Raw genomic sequence first — 19618 nt, 5'->3', positions numbered from 1 at the left:
TCACAGCCATCCACTTCCACCTACGCACCCACACATCCAGCACACATCACAAACATAAACAGCCTCTTTCGTTTGATTTTCTCACAGTAAATCTCTCTCTCTCACACTCTCATCGCTCCTTTCCTCACTCCCACTTAGTCTGGAAAGCATTCAACATTACCCCTTTGTTTGATTAAATTAAGGTGTATAAAGCCCGATAGAGGGGTTTTTTTTGTTGGGTGAAGTGGTGAAACCAGACATATGCCGGACCAGTGTGGTAGTCTGTGAGCTGAATGCGACCAATGTGCCCACTGGTACAAAAATCACTGTCATGAGAGTTATTACAAATCTCTTATTACACATCTCAGTCTATCAGGCTGAAAAACAAGACCTATTATAATACCCATAATGCTAGTCTTTTGTGCCTCAAATGTGTTGGACGCATTTGATTTGATCAGTGGTGACGACTACATAAAACTGTTGCTTTATCATAAACTGTGCAAGGCTTTTACAGTTAGCTGAAGGGTGGTGCTAATGTAGGTTACCCAAAAAAGCTACAGTGCATCAAATTAGACTTTTCCCGTGTATACACACACAATAGGATTCAGTATTTTTACACAAAAAAGGACTACCTACTGTGGAGGTGTATCTGCATTTTGCATAATGCAGTTTGCTCTTTACTTCATCACTGACTCATCACCCACCTACGTATCCCTCTCTGTCACACCCATTGTTTATTAGTCAGACAGGAAGCGTAGTTAAAGTGGCACTACTACAACCTGGTTTATGACCTCAAGGATCTAGCAAGCGATGCACAAAGCATCATTTGCTCATTACATCACAGCACTTTTTTGTTGCCAGGCAGCTCCCCCATCTGGTTTCAATGGGACCCAGTAAAATAAAAAGCATCTCCAGCAGCAGATAGAGGATAAGGTGGGGCCGACGGAGCAAGGGCAGTCGCTCAGCACTGCTGGCAGACTGGCAACAACACCATGCCAGTAATGGAGACCCTGCTGCCAAGGCCCAGATGGGCATCGGGTCCACATACCTGCCACTACATGTACTGTACGGTCTAGGAAACAATGTGTAATGTAATACACTACTGCACAGTGTTTGAAACAAGCGGCAACTGTCGCGGCTTGAGGCTGAAGCCAGCAGTCCATTTACCATCTCTGGAAATACGAAGTAAGTCATTTTTTTCAATGAGTAATTATGGTCTCAATTGCTAAATTTAGGACCTCTAATAAGTGTGCTGGTGGTCATTTTGAAAATTATTGCTCTGTTAATAGGATTTGAAGACTTGTCTGCCGCGTCGGCGTTGATTGACAGCTGTGAGTAACAGTTTGCTATAAAAAAAGAAAAACATTAAGACATTTAAAGTCTAGATGTTCCAAAATACAACTACAGAGCAGAATAAACAGTGATAACACAACATATTGGGGGTGTAAATCTTATACAGTGCCATGAAAAACAATTTTAGGGTAGTCATTCAATATTAGACATTATTTCAAATGTTATTACAATATCATGCAATATGTTTCCTCTTAGTAACAGCTGATGAGAGCAATATACAGTGCAGTGTCAAGCAAATACATTTTACATTCTATTTTAATTTTTAAAGGGGACCTATTTTGCATACCTTATATTCAGTCACATACATAATGTTACAATATCAGATTTTCATATTACGGCTCTGGACGCTTGGTTTCTAACGTTTTTTTTTAACTTTCAGCTCGAGCCAATGTCAGCTCGTGACGGATTTCTTTACATGGTTGTCTGCTCCACGCACAGCAATCGAGTTCACTGCTCTGCTCCGCAAACATTATGGCATTTTTCCATTGTTTTGGAGACAGTTATGCCGAGTCATGACTCGAGTCAAGCTGGCACGCTGTGAGTGTTTTTCCACTACACAAGATGGTAAAGTAAAATACGTTGTTTACCTGTTGGAGGTGTGCTGGTCGTCTGCAGCTCTTCATCTGGCTGTATCCGCTTGTACTATTCCTCCCTGCATTATTTCTAAATGATCCGCTGAACAAAGAGCTCCAAATATCCTCATATGTTGTTGTGTCGCCCGCTTTCTAGCACCGCTAATGAAGCTCTGCTAATTCGGTGAGGAGCACGTTTCATTTCCCGTAAATTATTCACAATAAAAGTCTCCTGTTACTTAGTCATTTAAAAGCTTTTAATATGATGCATTAAAGCAGGACATGTTGGGTTTGCATCAGCAGTAACTTAACATGACTCTGATATGGCTGTCCCTCAGCAGCTTCCAGAAAGCTGGCCAATCAGAACAGAGAGGGCTCTTCGGGAGGGGGGAGGGGCTTAAAGAGACAGGAGATAAGACTGCCTGTAAGAGACAGAGGCTAAACTGAGGGACTGCATAAAGGGCCAGTATAGTATAAATAAGGAGTTTTTTGAACTGTGAATCATGCAAAGCTACTCTAGAGAAATTAAAAATATAGAGTTGGAAATGAGCATAATAGGTCCACTTTAATATACTTAAAATGAGGTTGGCGGTAAACATTTATTAGGTGAGGGAGACAACTTCAATGTTATTTCAGTTTACGACTAGTTAATGATTGTCAGGTGAGTAAGAGTGTCTGAGGAACATTTTCAAGTTTCTTCATCTTGAAGAGCACCTTAAAGTTTCCTGGAATTAATGAATGTGAAACAGAGTAAGCACCTGGCCTCTTCATTTTTAATTTTTCTTTGAAATTAAGTGGTTGTTGACTTTAAATCAACAGGCCTAAAAAGCTTTTACCTGCTGAATACAGTAATTCTCCAAACAGCCACCTGCATTCATATGAGATACAGTATTTGGTTCATGAGACATCTTTACATTAGCAAATATTTTCCTATTCAGCTCACTTTCATGAAAACTCCATTACCTGTGATGATAAAGCAGTCATGACCTGTCACCTGCAGTGCATACATTAATACTGAGTTTAAAATTTAATGCTGCCAGTGACGATAATACTGTCAGATAACATTATCCCTCCCTTCAATCAGTAATAGCCAAAGTCAAAGAGGCAGAAAAACACTCAGCCTCCACTGAACAGCTCTCATGCCCCCCCAATGTTGTAGTTATAGCACTTGTCTCACACCATAAACACTTACCGATACATCATTTTCTGTGTTGACAGTCAACAAAAGGTAAAGGTTTGCCTGTGCTAATGAAAGAGAAGCCCAGCAGGCATTTCAACAACCCAACAAATGCGACTCCAACGCATCATATCGTGACAAAATGAGTCCTGGCGCCAAATAAAGGAAGATGCATGTTTTTAATAGTGCTGCTGAACTAACATTAGTTATGTTCTGATATGACATGGATATTTGTTTTGTTTTTTTAACCTTTTTCAAGCAAGGGACGTAGCATCAATTACACTTTACTGAACAGTAAATCAACAGATGTCTTCAGATAAGTTGAAAGAGAACAAGTTAGAAGATTTTTGAAATAACATTCATTGACAACATTCATTTTGTCATATTTTGTGAAAAAATGTTGCATTTTCCTCCAGCATCCCCCCACCCCCCAATGGAAATTATCAACATTTATTATTAAAAAATATACAATAGGTGGACAAGCTTAGAGTAAGCAGGGCTCATTACTTTGAATGAGAAATGTTAACAAGACAGTTTAATTTTCCCCACATGGTTATAGCTGGCTGGTGCAGGGAAAAAAAAAAAAATGTCTGAAATTCGAAATATGACTCTCATTATAGCCACTCTTCACCGGGCTGAGGAGCAGAGTGCCTATTAAATGTCTTATTGCAGAGATAATGAAAATATTTAGCATATACAGGAATAGCAGCGGAATGGAGCCCTGTGATTGGGAAGAGCATGTAGAAGAGTGAGCAATGCTTAGGCTCATTACGAAAGTGCCTGCACTGACTAAAAATGAGCCTTCGCACCGCAGATTGTGCCTTTACAGCAAATATGATTCATTGTGAGTCCATTGAGAAGCCGCTTGACAGAGGAAGGATTTGGGGGGGGAGGCTATTTAGGGGCACAGAATGTATGTTGCAAAGAAGGCAATTTTATGGATTTTATAATTAAAAATGAACTTCTGCATGAGTCAAACATGCTGTCAATTTTGTAAACAATAAGTTACTGAATGGAAAAAAAGTAATAGAGGACAAAAAATGTAAGGAACAAGTGCCAAAATTCACTTTAATCAGCATAGTAACAAGGCATCCCGTGAAAATCTGCTGGCTGCTCTTCAGCTGTGGTTACGTGGGCGCAGGTCAATATCAAGAGGTAAAGTGGAGGAAAAATGGCGTATCCGTAACTCAAAGCAGCAGAAAAGCTGCCTACAGTGCTGGGTTAATGATATAATGTGATACTCTATTGATCCCTGTTGGCAAATTCTCTTTTTGTTTGGACACCTACAGAACGTCCTACAGAAGCTGTTTGGGATTTAGCGGTTTGTTGAAGGGGCACTTGAACAGTTTAATGACTGCAATAAGATTTAATTAAACCAAAATATGAGAATTGAAGCTTAAGACAAACAAGTATGAGCCCTGTTTATTCCTAACCTCACTGTAGTACCATCTAGAATAAATATCTGCAGGACTTAGCTGTCTATATACATTTATTTGGCCAGAAAAACTGTTTTTTTTTATCTATGAATAAACCTTAAAAAGACGATAAGCCAAGTACATTTAAAACATTTACCATAATTAAAACTGAAGAGCAGTTTCACTTTACTTTAATCGCTGCGGAGCGTCGACTAACATCTTGTTAGGGCTGGAATCTGTCGACCATCAATCCCCTCCTGACAATGCGACAGCTAAGCAACAGTTGCTGGGCTGTTGATCTACAGTATCTGCTTCCACCATCTCTTATCCTGTCTGTCCTGACAGCATGTGGACATGGGAGACTTCCTCAGTTGACACAAACACCAGGGCTCACAGTAAACAGAGCAGGAGCGGCGGTGGAGCTGAATGCAAATACGCTGATGACAACAAAAAATAGAAATATAACCGAAGCTGTAAAGAAGACAGCTCGCATCTGACAACTGGCTTACATCGATAGGGATGTTACAAGGTTGAGAGGAGTCGGCGCTATTTAAAAACTACGATTAAATAGTAAATAAACACATGGTTCAACATGGAGATTAATATATTCAGAATAAGATAAAGAAAGAGAAATGAAACAGAGATATGTAAAAGTAAACATCATGAGTGAAGAAAATATTAAGGAGCTCTAACCTCCTGTTATATAGTTCAACAGATGAGAGTATTCTGAGGAGGAATGTCTTACATTTAGGAATATTTTTTACAAATGTGTACTTAAGAACAACAGATATGGAAACTTAAGTGGTGTTTTGACCACCTGGGTCATTCATATAGGTGAATGAATCTACTTTTGATCTTGGAAACAGCAAGGATGAACAATCAAGCTCATCTTTTAAATCAGCATGGATGAGAGGACTCATGGAAAGTTTGAACATCCAGTTAATGTTTTTTGGCTTGCGTATAATGTAATGTTTAGTCTGTACTTGATATATTTTGGTTGGGAGCAACAGGACACAACAGAAACCTGACCAGATACCCTGTGAGCCGGCTGACAGACTGAAATAAGGTATAAAATTGCAATATTAAAACAAGCACAACAGGACTTTCAATGTAAAAGAGTGGTCAAAATGAACACTGCGACGTTCAAACGTCCGATTTTGGCTGAACGTTGGCACTCTCTCCATGTTTCCTGTCTGCCTCTCTATTGTCAGTATCAAATAAAAAGGCAAAGTGTTCAAAAAACCCTTTATTACAAAGCGTTTCTGTAGTTCTTGTCCTGAAATAGCAGCTTGTGTTCACTTCACTCGTCTGGCACATAGGCAGGACACGTATCCTCTAAAACCACGCTAATTAAATCTCTTGTGTCACATGAGTCACCGTTCTTGCCCGTCTCTTTGAGGTGATCATATTTACATTGATTCCAGGGGAAATCAACCTTTGTACCCCCACAAAAGTACATGCATGGGACTATTTATAGAGCGTCCCGGTGGCTTGGCAGGCTAAACTATACATGTATGTCTTGCTCTCCGTCGTACCTCGTGACTCCTCTCTGCTAAAAACGCAGGAATATGGAAACATGATGTTACCACTTACCCTCTAACCGATGATATTTTTATATTTTCTCTATCTAGTCCATCCTACTGTCTGTATAAAGTCTGTTTTATCTTTCTTATTTCCCTGCTCTGAGCACATTTCATTTTTTAAATCATTTCCTTCCTTCATGCCCCTCCTGACATCCTCCTTTCAACAAAACATATCGCTAAATTTAATAATGTATTTCGGACCAACTGCTGGCATTTAATTCATCTTCATCATTGTCATCTTTCCTATATTCTTTTGATGCTGTCCGGCTCACGTCCCCACCACCGCAGCTGCCGCCCCCACCCCCACCCCCCTCCCTCTACTCCCCCACCACGACGCTCCCCAGACAGACGCACGGGTAATAAAGCGGCCCTGACGGTTAATTGCAGCTCCATCAAGTAGCAGAATTGGGGATTCTTCAGCCCTGATGAGCTGTTCTATCTTGATTGAGGTTGTATTTTCGGGAGGGTGGGTGGGCTAGGCGGATGGTGGGGGCAGATGGTGGTGTAATAGAGATGTCCATCACAACCAATCAGAAACAGCAGACGGGAGTAGCGTCCACCTCTGTTGCTACTGGTGATGCCATAAGGCAGACGCAAACTCCCCCCCCCACCACCACCGTCCCTCAAGAGACCGCTTTGGGACATTTTGTTGCTATGGCAACATCAAGATGAGGCCATCTTTAGCTTGAAATAAGCCCCCACTCTTGTCCAGTGCAATAAATATTGCCAAATAGCACTGGGATTTTATGGTGGGCTTTTGCAAAAAGGAGGAGATTAGAGTGTTTATTGCGAGCAACACCTCTTCTGAAAGTGTGTTTGTGTATGCGGACGACAGGAAAGCAGCTTTTAGCCGGACACAGAGGGAATCGGCATGGGGACCGGCAGCCTGGCATGCTAATAGAAGACGAGTCTACACTGCATTCACATTCAAAACACTTCACAGCGTCCTTACGGGCCTCGTCTCAGAGAGAGGAAGAGATTCTGTATGTGTGTGTGTGTGTGTGTATGAGAGCGAGTGTGTCGGTATCAATGGGAGTCGAATCAAAACCAGCAGAAAAGAAAGAGAGTACAAAAAGAAAGCAAACTGTTTGAATTATTAATTGATCAAAGAAATAAATGGAATAGTAGAAATGTGGTACCAGAATGTTTCTGAAAGAGAACAAGAGCAGCCGACAAATATGTGCATGAGTGAGTAATAAGACTTGTACAATGAAACTTAAAATCACATAATACATCATGAAAATTAACAGAGAATAGACATCATTTGAGGCGTCCTAGAGGCCTGCAGGTTTAATAGGTTTACTACATAATCACAAGGGACCTTTGTCATCCATTCTCTCTCGTCTCTAATGTCAGTCAAATAACGGCAAAAAAGCCCAAAACATATAACGACACATCATTATTCCTTTTTTTTTTTTTTTACATTGTCACCGCAAGAATTACAGCATCAGCCAGGGCTGAGCAATAATTTGGATCAAAGCAGGTTTATTGCGAAGTAGGTTTGCAAGGAATCCGCCTTGATGTGGTGGTGCATAGAAATCAAACTATACGAGAAAATGTAATAATAACTCAATGTTATGTTATCATTTTACAAAATCTTGTTGTCCAAATTGATTTTTCCAAAAAAAAAAAAAAGTAGTTAAACATATTTTTTTTTTAAATTAGCAAAATTAGTTACTGAAGTTTTTGTTTCACAGGAGTTTCGTACGATGATGTAAGTCATTTTGCACTTTGCGTTACAAAGTGCTTTTTCCCGTTCTGTAATCCCATTTCAAATGTTTCTTTAAACATCCTCAATATTACTGAACATAGAAACATGGGACTCTCCCAGATTATTTCATGATCCTATAGGTTTATATTATGAGCATCAGTTTCAATCATCTCAGTTTTTCTTTTCTGTTTCTGAGAATTCACATTTTGTCCGTGACTTTGGCTGAGAATACTACAATACCCATGAGCCTCGGTCACCATTGATATGGAGAAGAAGCCAATCAGACGTGCAACGACTGCGGGTGAGCTGGTCCTGTATACTGTAGTATACAACATTCAAATATTGTAAATCAACAAACTTGTGACAGTTTCTCTAACTTCAAGGCTACAATGTTGCTCCATCTTCAAATGTCAACACATTTATTATTTAGTGTCTGGTGTACTCATGAGACTCGTGGGTTAGAAATCTGCTCTGCAAAATTCAATTGAAAGAGGGACTTTGTGGGTGTTGTTGAATGGTTTAGAAACAACGATGCCAGACATTTACATTTTCTTCCAAGAATTATGACAGATGTGCGGCTTCCAAATGGGATCTGCAGTGCAGTTATTCAGGAAAAGAGAGATGATGGTAAAGACTATTAAGTTTACGTGTTTGAGTCACCGGTTCTGAGCTTCAAGGGAGCTGATGACTATAGATTTCCTTTTTCTCATTTGCATTAATTCAAGACAGACAGACAGCTTTAAAGGCAGTGTTTGATTCATGCGTTGTATCTATCAGGCTGGTAGCTGTGGGTGGGCCCACTTGGCACTCATGCCCACCCAATCAGAAGGCTTCCTTTTTTTTTGCAGGATCATCCAGTGAATAGCAGTCAATGAATATGAACGTGTATGAATCTGACTACGCCACCTATAAAAGAAAACAATTCTTGTTTCTTGCTTCTTGTTTATGATTATGATGATGATAGGTCAGATTTTGGCAGTGCATTTTGCAAATATCAGATTGCGAGCAGCCCCCCCCCTCTTTCACCTAGCATACAGCTTGCGCATTGCACAGAGGAACAGAAGCATACTGTCCTCTAGCTAGCTGCTTTTAATGTAGGTTAAGATAAAAAAAAAACATGGAGAAACATTAACAAAAAGCCGTTGTGAAAGACAGAGCAGGAGGAAGAGAATTCAGCTCAAGTTCAGCAGTCATTCTCAACCCAGACACCTACTCTTCCTGTGCCAGTTTCTCCTCAACAAGTGCCAAGTAGTAACAACACATATGTGGCTGCTAATTCAGCCCTTTCCCCGTCAGCAGCAGCAGCAACAAGCTGTAACGCTGAGAGACTCTTTTCAACTCTCAGCCGGATAAAAACTGGCACCGGGGCATCAATGATGACATAAGACTGAACTCTTTCTCCCTTTGAAAGAGAACTGACTGAAGCGTTGGATTATAATGAAATAATGTCATTGTTCAAAACCAAACCCTGTCATCTCCTGCAGTAATTATCAAAATTAAGCTAATTTACATTTTACAACTCTAATAGCCTTTTTACCTATTTCAAAATTATTGTGTAGTGGGTATAGTTGTTGTCAGGTGTAAAATTGGATTATATGCAGATGTTGCTGCACCTGCATCTGCATCTGTGTGTGTGTGTGTGTGTGTGTAGGAGGGGTGGCGAGGGTCATACATACACATGCACGCCTACTTGTTAGCAGTCACACCTGTGCACACATGTGCGTCTGCATGACTGAGTTGTACTAATCACACACGGACGGACATACATACACACACCTGGGATTTTTAGTAAATAATCACACAAGCGTATGCACGTACGTCTTGTCCTCCGTGACCCTTTCTACGCCCCATAGTGCGTGCGTGCGTGCGTGCGTGCGTGCGTGCGTGCGTGCGTGCGTGCGTGCGTGCGTGCGTGCGTGCGTGCGTGCGTGCGTGCGTGCGTGGTTTATGGGGCTGCAGTGCCAGGCTATGCGATGCTATTAATGCTCGTCTCTGTGCCTGTATAAGGCTTGTATGATTAAACTGTGGTGCATTCATGCAAGTATAGTTGTAATGGCCTATTTTGCTTAACATATGCTTTTCGGAACCTATTAGGTATGATTGGTCTCGGACAAGCTAGGCCCACCTGATTCTCTCTGCGCCCACCTACACTGTGATTTCTGCCTACTGGTATCTATAAGAGTCATAAGAGAGAGCTTGGGATGCGATGACAAAGCGGGGTGGAAAGAGACAATGAGTGAGTGAGACATACACATACACACAAACACGTTTCCCACTGGCGGCCGACTGACGTGCGTCTTATTGATTTAGTTGAGAAAATGCTTCTAAATGTCATGCAATGATACCAAATTGCACCCTGATCGGCATTACAGAAGCTTGTGACATTTAATATGACTAAATCAAACCACTGGCTTCCATGTTTAATTTGGGCAATATCCTGCACTGATCCAGGTGATTAGAAGCGGTAACACCACGTCTCTAAGCATCAGCAAATTAAATATACAACACCAGTCAAAAGTTTGGACACATCTTCCCGTTCGCTTGAATGAAGAAGTGTGTCCGAACTTTTGACTGGCACTTGTACGTAATGGACTCAAACTTCTCTGAACATAATGAGGCATTTCAGTCTGCCAGCTCGCTGGGAAGGGAAATAAAGAGTGTGCAGTTAATGTCTGGTGTCTGGGCTCTGACCTTGTCACTCGCTGCAAACTGCACAGAGTAGAAATTTGAATCGGAGCTTGAAGGTGGATGCTTGAGTGGATCTGGGCTAAATATTGTACGTAAGCAGCAGCAATAGTGATGAGAAAAGTGATGCTATTATACAATATTATCTCAATAAAGGCCTGAGTGGACATACATGGGGTAACTGGAATGACAGTGATCATCGCACGCACGACTTCTCATTTTATGTCTTGTGGTGTGTCGTAGTGTATAACTACCGTCACCTAATCTGACACAGTGACCATCTGAAAACTACTAAAATATCATGTAATCTGATCCCAGCATAAACTGAGCATTACAGCTTAAATAATGGCTTATTGCTAAGTGTGCACTGGATCTGTGTTTTGTGTGATGTGTGATTTAAAAATTCCTTAGTTTTATACAGTATTGCAATAGATTTGGACATTTTTGCTTTGACATTATTTATATCTGGATTCCAGCATACTTTACCATCTATAACATCAGTTATCATAAGCTTGCTTAGAAGATTTGTTGCATCATGATCAAAGATGATGAATTCAATCTTGTTTAAATTCATCTGACATCTGTCTGACAGAACGACACACCTGAAGCCGGTGCTTCACATGCTTTCCATGTGCAACTGCAACCCTATTTGCACCTCTTCGTTGTGTATTGGGGCTGTGAGTGCTGTCAAAATGCTCCGGAGAGCACAGCAGTACAGCGGCTGAACGGATCCGTTCGAAGCTTGGACACCGACGAAGGGTTCGCAGCTGTTGTGCTGCTGACGTCCTTTTGCTGTGCAGCCCATGAAGACGAGGAGGAAGGGCTGCAGTGCACTCCAAACAAGCCTCGCAGCGGGAGGAGAGGAAGCATGAGGAAGCGACCTAACTGGTAATAAGTCACACAATATTACTGAACATGATGGTGTGGAGTGAAATTTGAAAGTTCTACCCACATTACAGCAAATTATTTCAGTTTGTAGGCTTTGTGCATCATTCATTAGATACTCTGAGGTGCTATTGATGTACTATACATTAAAAAAAACATAACAGTGACAGACACTTTGGAGTTATTCTGGGTATTTCAGGCAATAGCTTGTAGTAAACTGGGTTAATCTATGAAAAGTAAAGTGAAACTAGCCTCAAGCCTGTAGTCAAAGATATAATGAACAAACATGAGAGTTAAGCTTTACTCTCCTGCCGGCTTAGTCTGAGGAAACAGAGCAGAGGTGAAAAACAGGCTACAACCCAAATAGGAACCATCAGATTATTACAGACAAGGAAGTATAAAACCCTTAGAATAAAGTTAAATCCATGTTTCTACAAAATCTCCAAAGGAAAAACCAAACTCAGATATTCATTCTTTTGTCAGTGTTAGATTTTGCATCGCCGTGTCCGGTTACGGCAACATTCATCACTTCACTGAAACTTGGCTTCAAAGATATGAAAATCCCCCCCCCCCCCCGCCACGAGGGATACGCGGATCTGCAGCAGCGTTTATTACCTAAGAAGCTAATGCGCCTATAAACTAAATTCAGAGCACATCAGAGAAATGCAGGCACTAAAAATAATGTCCATCCCTGCTATCTACAGTATCTCAAGTTGCACATGTGCTGCTTTTTTAATTTATTGGATACAATAGCCTGAATCCATTTTTAGGAGCAGCTGCTGCTGAAATATTAGTAGTATGGACCTCTGTGACAAAACACAGGTTTAAGATGGCACTTTATGCCTCGTTAGGAGATGGAGAAAGGAATCCAGTCTACCCACTGACAAGAATCACTCCAGTTCTGCTCCGGCCCACTCTTTCCTCGCTCGGTCTTCTGAGACTGAAGCGAGACAGAACTTCTTCTCGTTTGGGGTTGCCAACGTGGGAAGTGAAATACATGCTATGTAAATGTGTTTGGGTTGTCCCATTTGTCCTACTTTCTCTCTTCTTGCTTTCCTCAGCAGCAGATAAGTTTTCGCATGTAACGCCTGGCTGGTGTGCCAAGAAAAATCTCTGACATGATTAAACAATTATTAAAACTGTTGCCAATTGTTTTTCTTTCGATCTGATTAATCGACTGCACCTTAACAGGCATCGGAGACCTTCCCAAAAACACAATAAATTCATCCTTAAACCTGCGTTAAAACCATTTTTGATAACAACATAATCAAATCTTTCTGTGTCGAGTGAAATAACCGAGTTGAGATTTGGTCCACCAGCAATTTAAAACTGTCTTTGAGTTTTGATGGGAACCGAACAGCATATAACCTGTTGGTGTGTTTTTTCTATGCGCGGCCCCTCCTCTTCATGAATCTACAGTGGATTCTTTGATTACACACAAAGCTGTCTCAGATTAGACAGGGATTAGAGTTGTGCTGCCCACACGGACCGAGCCAGCTGGGGCGTAATGTGAGACCTGAGAGACTGGCAAGCTCAAAGGGTTTCAGTGACAAACAGATGGAGAAAGGGGAGCAGGGGCTGATATCAAAATCCTACACATCCATCTCTGGAATGGGAGTAAGGGTTTGTTTCTTCCCCCATGCCAACATCACTGATAAAACTGCTACTTGAAATCTGCAGAGACAGTAGACTCTTTAGACTCTATTTACAGCATGTGGTAAACACCGTTCCCTCTTTAATAAGATAATTACAATAAAGGCTGATTTCCCATGAGAGCACCAACAAATTATCACACCGATATTAAGAGTTACTGCTTCATATCATAATGAAGCATCTAAATAGAAAAAAAAAAAGTCCTGTGTTCAAATCTAATGGACTTTACACTTGAGATAAAAAAAAAAACTGACAAAACAGGACGTGTATTCAAAATCAGACCGTTAATTATTACAATTGTTTTTAAATTTCAGATATCGCCCGGATACAATGACTTCACATTAAAAATACCTTTTCACTGGTGTTATGAAACTGTAACAACAAAACTTCATAAACCTTAGAGAACATGATAATTCAACATTGCATATGCCTTGAAAGAGCTCTACTGGATGAGTCTTATGCCTTGATTTCGTTCCGTCCTCTACACGGCGTCATTCGCCACTGGGAGCGTTTCAGAAGCGGAGGCGCTGCATGTACCTTGTGAGGCAGCTGGATTCGCAAGATCACGAGAAAGATCACGCGATAATCTGTGTAACAACCACGGATGTACAGAGAGAACGACAAACTAACAAAAGGTTACTTTGCCTGTCGGACATTGACTTGCTGTTGATTTGGTCATTTTTCCTTAATTTTTTTTGCCTCTACCATATAAAATCTTGTGATTTTCCACTTCCAAGATGAACCTCTTGTCGTCCATGGTGTCAAATATCCTGAGACCCTCTGACTGGATGACTTCTGGCCTGGTGCCACTGGTTATGACCTATGGTTATGACATAATGTTGATGTAGTGATGTGACATATAATTGGGAGTCTACACAGGATGTTTCATTTTGAAAATTGACTGGATGCTCTGTACCTTTCCTGTGTCTGACTTCCTGCCTGGCTCAATCTGCCCCGTGCAGCTTGACGCTGCATATATTTTTAGCGAAGCGGAGCGGAGAGCCGCTTCTGGGCTGCTTCTGAAACACACTGCGGCACGTCTGGTGGAATCATAAGCATTGATTAGAGTGGCCACGATCAGCTCTGGCGGCCGCGTAGCAGCCTGAACGACACTCAGACACGCCTGATGAAATCAAGCTGTTCCGGTTCAGAGGTAATGTGTAGTTACGGCTTCATGTTGGGGAAATGATCCAACTGAGTTTTACACAGTGAAACGTGCAGATTTTAAACTAACTAAGAAAAAAATTACAAAATATATTAAATCTACAAAGAAAAAAAGAGCACAAATGTTGGATTTGTGAGCAATAGAATCAGTATCAGGAGATAAAACATGTGATCAATGATCTCTAATACAAACTAGAGCCCAACTGATACTGAATGTTTGAGGATATTTGAGTACATAAAAAAATCTGATTTTTTTTTTACATGAACACATAACGTACAAAAACATGTGCTAAGCAGGACGTTTAAAAACAAAAACAAATTCATCAGTGATTTCTGGTGGACAGACTATGTGATAATGTTTCCAAATTGATAGTTTGACATTTGTTTTCTGATATTTCCTGTTAATTATTAACAAGAATAATTGCAGATAACAGATAACATTGTTATCTGCAACACGTTTATATCAGCTGCTTTAGTATGTTATCAAATGTTTTGTTCACAGCACAGAACAGTGAAGCGGGTGTTTACTTACTGATGCCTTTGTGGCACTAATAACAACTATAGCTGTAATGATTGGTCAATTAATCGATTAGTCAATCGACAGAAAATTAATCAGCAACTATTCTGATGATCAAATAATCATTTTAGTCATTTTTTGCTAAAAAAAATCAAATCAAACATGAGGATTTGAAGCTTTTCTTTGTAATACATGATAGTAAATTGAATGTCTCTGGATTTAGACTGTTGACCAGACAAAACAAGACCATGAGCTCTAAGACATCAAGCACATTTTTCACCATTTTCTAACATCTTACAGACAAAACTATTAATCGAGAAAATAATCCTCCAAATAATTGATAATGAAAATGATCGTTAGTTGCAGCCCTAATAAAGAAGAGCTAGCCAAGACTTATTCATCTCTGGCAAACACACGTAATGAATATCCAATACTCCAATACTCCATACTACACTATTCACACTACTGTCATTGTATGCTCAATACACAACACACATCTTCACCAATATCACTACAAAGGACAAAATCCTGATGTACTGATGTTGTGACTGACTGATTCTCTCCTACCTTGTAAGGTCAAGGCCCAGACAGAAAGCCACACTTCCCCAACAAGTGCGCAGCATCTCTGCTCCTCTCCGATTCAAAACAGAGGTGAATGAAGACTTTGAAGTCAGCAGCCCTCAAGAGGTGCTCTAGGCTGAGGTCCATCCATCTGTACAGCACCGTTTGACTCTAATCGACTCATATCCAACATGATTTTAGGTGCGATTTGATGGGATGGTGAAGAGATCTTCTCATCTTGCTGTAACCTAAGCTACACTTGTTCACATCTGCCCTGTTTCCCTTTCAGCCTTGATCCTCACTCCAGCCACAGCACACACACACAACTGTACGTCTGATGAAACTAACATCAAAAAAAAAAAAAAAACACAGATTACACTCACCAGCAGCAGCTTTCTGGGCTGGATTTAGCCACCAAACTTTAAGTAAAATCTCCATGTCACTACTAAACAGTGATTCTCTTTCTTCCCTCTTATCAAGCAGGTTGAAATAAGGATACGTCTAGCATTGTGAACAGGGTGACATTTAGACAAAGAGTCCCATCCAAGAATGTGAAATGAGCTGCTGATATTATGCTATTTTATTACACTGGCTGAGTATAATGTAGTGTAGATTCATTGAGTTAATGTAGCTAATGAGCACAGACAAATTATTCGAAAAATGTCACCAATGTCTCGATTTGAATTCTGAATTTGCAAAGTTCCCTGCGAGCCAAGACACTTCTAGTTTAGTTGTCACTTTAGTTGTTTTGTTCTCATGTCATGTGGGGTTCCACAGGGCTCAGTCCTCGGCCCTATTTTGTTCAGTTTGTATCACCTCTTGGCCATATTATTCGCCATTTCACCCATGTCGTACCATTGTTATGCCGATGACGCCCAGTTCTATGTCTCATTAAGCCTAAAAATTGTAACAATCTGGATTCTCTGCATTGCTGCATTGCTGCCGTTAAGGACTGGATAGCTTCCAACTTCCTGCTACTGAACACAGATAAGACTGAAGTCCTGGTTATTAGTCCTGATCATATTTCTAACATTGTCACCCCCCCACCTTCGACGACTATTAACTAACACGAAACACTCAGCTAGAAACATTAAGAGTCTTGTTCAATCCTGCTACTTACAAATCAGAAATATTGCCAAAGTCAAACCAATGCTCACAAAAAAACATGGTTGAACAACTTCTCTACACTCTCATTTCCTCCTGCCTAGACTGCTGCAATTTATTATTTACTTGCCTAAATGATGCAGCAGTTGCCCGTCTACAGTTGGTGCAGAGCTCCAGGTCTGACTGAACTACACTGGCTCCCCATTTGTTATAGAGTTCAATTTAAGATTCTATTGATTACTTATAAATCCCTACATGGTCTGGCTCCATTTCAGAACTCTTAACCTCTTATTCTGCACCGAGAGGGAATGAAATGTTGTTAAAACTTCCACGGTCCAGACTTAAAACAAAAGGGGGATCATGCTTTTACTGTTTTATCTCCAAGGCTGTGGAACAAACTCCCCTTCAGTACCAGATCAGCTGAGACAGTGCCTCAGTTTAAAAAGCTTTTAAAAACCCACCTAATGTCTGTTCAAATGTTTTAATGTTGTTCTTTTATATTTTGTTTTATCTCTCTGTGTTTGACCACTTGTTGAAATCCCTGTTCTTATTGCATTTTCTGTGTATGATGTTTTAAATTTTATTTCTCTATGTTCACTATCTTTGCACCTATATTATATGGTATTGTATTTTATGAAACACCTTGTAACTCTGGTTTTGAGAGGTTCTATAGAAATAAAGTGAGGCTAAACTGTTTTAATGTTCACTGTAGGACTGTTAATATCGATGGCCAAAGCGGAAAACCTCCTACCTGCAGAATTTTCTGATTGACGGATTTCGATGATAAGAACAAGGAAGACAGAAAACTCACACAACAAAACAAAAACACAACGCAGAGTCCCTGGATGTGTAGAGACGCTACAGCACGAGTGTGTTACACAATCACTGAACATTCATTTCCAGTGGACAAGGAAGCAAATACACTGAATTTAAGGAATTCTGACCCTAGTATACTACAATGTAGTAACTATTACATTTACTACATCTTTTTACCTGAAAACAAACTAAATTTTATTTTTAATTTAATTTTAATTACTAACTTAATTTAGAGTATCGCTTTGTAGAACCTCTTCCAACTTTCACCAAGTGCAAAAGCTCCTATCTGCACTTTGCAAGGCATTAATACCTAGTCAGTACTGTTAACACATAATATAATAATATAATCCAAAAACAGTGTATATGTGTTGCATCTAGCATTCTGCAAGAAAACAAGTTTTTTTTTAGTTTTCTCAAAAAAGTGCATTTCTCAAATAGGAGGTTTTGCTCTTCAGCCATTGATATATCACTTAAGTTTTAAGATTTTTTTTTTTTAGAAAGTAACCATTTAGATTCCCAATATGTGGTCAGTTTATCCAAATAACACCTGTTTGTAAATCTGCTCAGACATTTTTGGACATGAGGAGCCGAGCCGCTGGCCGAGTGAGACAGAATAATACAATTTACTGCATCCCTCTGTCGATTGGGGGGGGGGGGGTTGTGAGGAAAAAAAAGTGTTAGTGGAGCTTTGAGTTGAGATTATTTTGTCACAGTACAGTCAGGTAGATCTGTCAGCAAGTACACTGCTGTAGAGAGAGGCAGAGGAGAGAGAGAGTGGACAAGCTCTTCTCTCTACTACTAAAATAAAAAATATTGAAGGAATTATAATAAAGTAATTGTTGATTAATAAATTGCTTATTTAATTTACAGCGGCCTTTACAACTATTTACAACATAAATAAAGTACAGAAGTTGAATAACAGGGTGTCTAAATGTCTTAAATTCAGTTTTATAAGTATGAGGTCTTAGAAAATGTGTTTCAGGATATTTTGGTCCCTGCTGGTGCTGCTGGACCTGGACGGGCTGCCACAATAATAAAATTAAAAGTTCTGGCTCCGGTTCTACTAGCTGTGCCCCGATTGTCAACTGCAGCTGTCAAGGTTGCTAGGCGACAGGAGTGGCGCTTCATGACACAAGGGTAAGGGCGGGAACAGCTAGTGACGCAGCTGGAAATCCTCCATTAGACCAAACCATCTCATTTAACAATGTTTGGTTCTGGCCTTCGCGGTCTACGAAGGATTCCCCTGAATTGGGACACAGCTCGTGAAAACTATTATTCCATTCTGTGAGAGTGAAATGTTTCAGACTGATCCCAAAACGCCAAAATCACCCCTGGTTTCACAGTGTGGATAGTTGAGCAGCTTCTCTGGAGAAACTAACATAAATCTTCCTCGTGTAAACTCACCATCTAATGAGATACAGATCGAATTCATCTGTATCTGTTCAAAGTACTTAACATTGCGGAGCCGGGTGTTACGGTTGACGTGGTTGATATATATCAATATTTGCCTAATGTGCTGTATGCAAGACTCACATTTAAACAACTTCCTAATTAGATGATTGACTTCACATTTAAACATCTAATGGGCCGTTTGCACAAACAGGACTCGGAAGCTGGGACGGCGATAGGTTGCTGTTCATTGTGAACGAGACCTTGTGAAAGTGACAACAAGGCGGGAGCCAATCATCCTTGTTTTTATTCCTTTGGAAATGGACGCACAAGGTTGTCTCATACTTCACTCCGCTATATGAAAGAACGTTCTCATCTTTGCGTTCTCCAGGGTTCTCTATGACGTGTCTTTAACGAGCTACTGGGACCTCAAAAAGAAGAAGGACGTGTGGAAACAAATCGCTGACATAACTGGTTCATTAGTAGAGCAGCTACACCAGAAAAAAAAACTGTCCAGTCGGAGCAGAGCATGTAAATTAAGAGCTCAACACACACAGAGAACGACAGATTCATGGGAGGACTGAGACTGCCTGCCACTCTGTATCCATATGTATGAAGGCAACGTGACTTTACATCACCCTAGACAAAACTCTTTAAACGAACTGTACAACAAAAACTTTACTGACCCGTTTTGTTAGTTTTTCATTCAAATGTGCTTATTATTATTTATTTGGAAAACATAGTCTTATAAAACAAGACATGAATGGAGATACAACTAAAATAATCATTTTCATTATCAATTAATCTGTTGTTTTGGTTTTTTTTATTATTAATCAATTAATTTAGTCTTAGGAATCCCAGAAAACTGTGAAAATGCCCATTTACACTTTCCCAGAGACCAAAGTAACATCCTCAGACTGTTTGTTTTGTCTGACCAACAGTAATATTTAATTATTATATTGTTATGGTTCAATAGATTACCAGACACCACTCTTCTCTTCCGGTCTTAGTCCGCATACTCTGTGAGGTCTTGTTATATTATTTCCTGTAGCTG

General features: G+C 40.2%; 1 protein-coding gene across 7 annotated transcripts in view; it reads right to left on the bottom strand.

The window, feature by feature from the left end:
* Positions 1 to 19618, bottom strand: part of plekha7a (pleckstrin homology domain containing, family A member 7a) — a 143629-nt gene that overhangs the window by 77629 nt on the left and 46382 nt on the right. The window lies entirely within an intron of this gene.

This window comes from Thunnus albacares, chromosome 7 (genome assembly GCF_914725855.1).
Source record: "Thunnus albacares chromosome 7, fThuAlb1.1, whole genome shotgun sequence".
NCBI lineage: Eukaryota > Metazoa > Chordata > Actinopteri > Scombriformes > Scombridae > Thunnus > Thunnus albacares.
The sequence above is the reverse complement of the archived record's forward strand: the minus strand, read 5'-3'. Positions and strand labels throughout refer to the sequence as shown.